The sequence below is a fragment of the Crocuta crocuta genome, unplaced genomic scaffold (genome assembly GCF_008692635.1).
Source record: "Crocuta crocuta isolate KB4526 unplaced genomic scaffold, BGI_CrCroc_1.0 scaffold225, whole genome shotgun sequence".
Lineage (NCBI taxonomy): Eukaryota > Metazoa > Chordata > Mammalia > Carnivora > Hyaenidae > Crocuta > Crocuta crocuta.
In genome coordinates this window covers 2,351,634-2,357,121 of record NW_027530408.1, presented here as the reverse complement: position 1 = coordinate 2,357,121, position 5,488 = coordinate 2,351,634, and positions in this window count along the sequence as shown.

Genomic DNA, 5,488 nt, shown 5'->3' with positions numbered 1-5,488 from the left:
CCCCCGCTCATGTCTCTGTCTCTCAATAATAAATGTTTTTTTAAAATTTCTTAATTATGATTATAATGCAATGTGTATAGGCAACTATATAACCCTTCACACCTGTGCCTTAATGGATACTATTATCTAGAATCGGGTTAAAATAAATATTTACGTTTTCTAGAGGTGGGTCTAATTAACATAAGCTACTAAGTAAACAGGAGTACCGTGGGAAATCGGATACCAGTAGAAAAAAAGGAACAGAAGGGGGCGAGGAAGCTTGGCAAGGCGGGCCGTTAGGTTCCCCGGGTGGGGGCGCAGTAGTCGCCAGCTTCTGTCCCGGATCTGAAAAGAGCACCCGGTGGTTCGGCTCTGGGGCTCCCCTCGGAGAGACGACACGCGGNGCGGCTGGGGGGGCCGGGGGGGACGCGGGAGGAGGCGGCGCAGCGCGGGGACGCGGCCCCCAGCCCGGCCGGGGACAGCGGGGGCAAAGATAAGCGGTCTGTGGGGGAAGCGGGCGCCACAATCCTGCCCTCGGAAGAAACGCCGAGTGAGGTGGCCCTCGTTGCAAAGCCGTCCCTGACTTTCGGTTGCCATTCCTGACAGCATCCGTGTGTTCGCCGCGTCGCAGGGACTTCGCCGGGAGGCCGTCGGCGCCCTCCCCTTTGCGGGTCTAAGACGGAGACCAGGCCACCCGGCTTTTCTCCGGTCTCCTGTTTCTAGAAAACTTGGGTCTCGATCGGAGCTCGGGGGAGGAGGTGACAGGGAGCGGGCACGGTTGTCTGGGCTTCTGTTAAGTTTCTATACTCCCCTGGGTCGGGGGAAGCTAATTTGTGCAAACCCCTGGCCCGGGAGTGGGCTGGGCGCCACCGGTCACGGCCGGAAAGCTCTCAGTGGGAGGACTAGGAGACCTTGCAAACTCCAAATGGGAGAGCGGGGACCCCTCCGGTCCGTGGACTTCTGGACGTCATTCTGGACGGCTCCAAGGTAGTGAGTGCACCGTGGTGTTCAAGAGCTCAGCCTTCGGAACTCCGCCAGACTTGGAAGAGGCAAAGAACTTAGGCTCTGGTACCTCAGTTTCCCCAGCTGTGATGTAGAACATCCAGCGCCAATGGTCCCGAATAAAATTAAAAGAGTTAACGTTCTCATATATTTTTTTTTTAGCAAAACACATATGTTTACCAAAATACTTTTTTAAAAAAAGTTTTCCTTATTTTTGTGAGACAGAGAGCAAGCGGGGGAAGGGCAGAGAGAGAGGGAGACCAGGGAGCTGAAGCAGGCTCTTCCTTGACAGCAGAGGGCCCCAAGTGGGGCTTGAACTCACCAACGGTGAGATGATGACCTGAGCCATAGTTAACAGACTGAGCCACACAGGTGCTCTAATTTAACGTTCACATCTGTAAAAACTCTAGACCGGTGCCTGGCACAGTGTAAGAACTATTATTAGCAGGTGTTGAAAAGCAAGTTTCTTTAAGTCTTATAAAGTGAACATCTCATTTTTCTACAGAGCATTTGTGTTTGAACGTGCATTTCAAAGTATATACTTAAAGGTATGGCTGTTCTGTTAAAATAATAAAAGAAACATACATGTGAAAATGCAAAATGTGGGTAAGCTTCATACAAATATTTTTGTTGTGACAACCACCGCTTATCTTTTTTAACTTTAAAAATAAATCATCCAATACGTTCTGCCTTGCCAGGGAGCAGTCCTTCTATATTTTCTAATTCCCTGTGCTTTTCTCATTTTGCCACAGAATTCTCTCCCAGCAAATCGGTACATTCCTAGTAATATCTCTGCTGCCAAGCAGTCCCTGTCCCTGGAGGTTTCCCTCGGGGAGGAGGAGAAATGGCGTGGACCTAAGGATCCACTTGGACCTAAGGATCTGCAACGCAGGCAGACAGCTGGCCTCCTAACTCAAATGCCCCTGATTTAGGATAGGGACTCATTCAGTTAATACAAAGGAGATAATTAACTTTTTAAATTAGTGGGCTGTTTTCAAAAACCTGAGGTGTTGTTTTAGGCCAGGCCTTGATATATTCACTGCAATTAAATTAAATAGAAATTTTTCCTCTTTTCTACAGAATTAACGTGACAGGTAAGGAATCAACCCTAAGAAGTCATGTGATGTCCACGGTGTATGAGGATGGCTGGCTTTGTTGTGTCTAGCTGAAAAGAGCAAGACTTTATCCTTCCGCTCTCCTGCGCTCTCCTGTGTTTACCGGAAATTGGAAATTCGGGAGGGTCCTCCCCAAATCCTGCTTAGATCCTCTTTATCATTTCTAATTTGGGGGATGGAGTATAAAACCATACCCACAAAAAGTATGTAAAACATAAGTCCCAAGCTTAATTAATTGTTGTGAAACAAACACTGGAATCACACCACCAAGGTCAAGACTCTTGGGAACTCTGGCCAGCCATTTCTGGATCATACATCTTTCTTTTCCCTCTCTCTGAACAGTGACGTCTCTCCTGACTTCTCTTACACTGTTACACACACACACACATATATATTTATACTTTTTTTAACATTTATTTATTTTTGAGAGACAGAGTGTGAGCAGGGCAGGGACAGAGAGAGAGGGAGTCACAAAATCTGAAACAGGCTCCAGGCTCTGAGCTGTCAGCACAGCCTGAAATGGGGCTCGAACTCATGAACTGTGAGATCATGACCCCAGCTGAAGTCAGACACCTAACGGACTGAGCTACCCAGGCACCATATATATATATACAATATATATATCACCTAAGGATGCATCCCTAAACAATATACCCTAGTTAAACTTTGCCTGTTTTTAAAACATTATACAAATGAAATCACTTAGTATGTGTTCTGTTGTACCTGGCTTCTTTGGTTCAAGAGTATGTCTTTTTTTTTTTTTTTTAAAGATTATTTATTTATTTTGAGAGGCAGAGAGGGGAGGAGGGGCAGACAGAAGGGATACAGAAAATGCCAGGCAGGTCCCATGCTATCCGTGCAGAGCCCAGAGCCCTACTCAAGGGCAAACTCACAAACGGTGAGATGGTGACCTGAGTAGAAATCAGAAGTTGGAAGCTTAACAGGCTGAGCCATCCAGGCGCCCCCTCGATATTATGTCTTTAAGATTCATCGCTGTTGCATCTGGGGGTTATTGATTTTCATTGTTGTATAGTATTCCATACTTATCACTTACTTATTCCATACTTATGGTATTCTCTGCATCGTCTTCTATACTCTTCCAAACTGTAACTAGTCTGCAACCTGTTTTACTATTAGTGGACATGTGGACTGTTTCCACTTTGGACCTGTTACAAATAATATTTGTATGAACATTGATGTACGGTCTCACGGTACATAACTGCACACACTTCAACAGCCTTTATTCGCAAAAGTAGAATTGTGGTCATGGAGTGACTGGGGCTCCAGCTTTATGAGATACTGCCATACAGACTTCCAGTTTTCACTCCCACTAGTAAACATTCCCATGGCTCCATGTCCCAGCAACACCTAGTACTGTCCAGCTTTTCAATTTTGGCAAATTTAGCCACTTGAGGATGAGCACCTTTTCTTATGTTTATCGGCCATTTAGATTTCTTCTTTGTTAAAAGAAAGTCATTGGCTCCATTTTCTAGTTTTATTGCTGATTTGGAAGAACTCCTGTATTCTGGATACATCTTTACCATGATGTGCTGTGAAAATCGCCCACTAGGGTTTGCCTTTTCACTAAACTACAGTTGGCTTTTGATGACCAAAACGTAGTTCAAATTCCCAGTCTTTCCCTGTATAGAGTGTTCATATCATAAGAAACCTCTCCCTGCCCCGAGTCATGAAAATATTCATGTCATTTTTGTTTAAGTATTAACGGTTTTCTTTTCATGGTCAAGGATGGCAGTGAGGTTTTGAGTTAGTGCCTTAAACCTGTACTTGCCAGAGGTCCTTAGCAAAGCAAGAGAAATAACCGTCAGGATTCTGGCTGTGGCCGCTGTTTTTTGGCTTCAGACTGCTCAAAGCGGGGAAAGGCCCAGGCACTGAGCACATTTCATTTTCCAGACTGCGCTAGCCTAGCCAAGCAGAACTCTGCTCTCAAACCAGACAAGGCAGAGGAAGGAGCTCCGGGTTTGCCCCTTGTATCCCAAGGGCAATTCACAGATTCACAGAAAGGTGGGAAGGCCCCCCTCCCATGCTCCCAACCCCAGGGCTCCCGGGATAGGCAGTGGGGAACTGGGAGGGGGTGGCAATGAGGGGGCAGCCATCCAGCTGCCAAGTGTGCCCAGAATCCCAGCAGGCAGTTCTCCTCCAGCCCCCAGCAGCTATTTCTAGGCCGGGGAATTCTTTGAGAATCAGAAATGTGGCACATCCAAAGCCCACCACCCTCTGCTGTCACTTCTAGCCTCTGCTTCTCCCCTACAGGCCCATCTCTTGAAACTGAGGTCTCCCAGGAGAAGAGGAGTTGGAGCGCCCGCCCGGAGGAGCCCCTGGAGAGAAGGAGCCTAGTGGTGAGAGCCCCTTCAAGTGCCCTGGGACTAGTGCCAGNGGGGGAGGGGGGCAGGTGCAGGGAGGGCCCCACTGAGGACTGCCCTGAGAAGGGTCTACAGGAAAACCTCCGAGTGAGTGCCATTTTTCCAGCAGGGTCTTCCAGCACAGGCAGCGCCTTTCTGGAAGAACTAATGCCTTCCTCCCCCTCATCTCCCCCAACATACCTTGTATCGAGTTAGGAAGTTGAGAGGCATTGTGACAGGAATGTTTCTAGCAGTGTTACTTAAACGGAAAACTAGGGGAAAAAACCTACATATTCCACAAAAGAAATGTACTTTAAAAATCGATTTATATCCATAGAATAAAATATACAGTCAATATACAGTATATATAGTCACTCATATTATGTTATAGAATAACACTTGATGACATGATACATTTTTCATATTATGTTAAGAAAAAAGCCAGTTAGAAAATTGCATATCCAATCCCTATTTCTTTAAAAGGGGTTTCTTATACATATATTTTTAAGAAAGAGTAAATGGAGAGTATCAACATTTTTCTCTAGTGGAACTAGGGGACCTTAATTGCTGTGTGTACTTAAGCCCCCCCCCCAATGTATGCTACTTTAAGAATCTAGCTACATTTGGGGGCACCTGGGCAGCTCAGTTGGTTAAGTGTTTAACTTCAGCGGGGTGCCTGGGTGGCTCAGTCGGATGAGCTGAAATGACTTCAGCTCAGGTCATCATCTCACAACTCGTGGGTTCGAACCCCACATCGGGTTCTGTGCTGACAGCTCAGAACCTGGAGCCTGTTTCAGATTCTGTGTCTCCCTCTCTCTATGCCCCTACCCCACTTGTGCTCTGTCTCTCTCTGTCTCAAAAATAAATAAAACACACACACACACACACACACACACACACACAAGATTAACTTCAGCTCAGGTCATGATCTCTCAGTTCATGAGTTAGGTCCCCCATGGGGCTCTGTGTGGAGAGCCCAGAGCCTGGAGCCTCCAGATTCTGTGTCTCCTCTCTCTCTGCCTCTCTCCCACT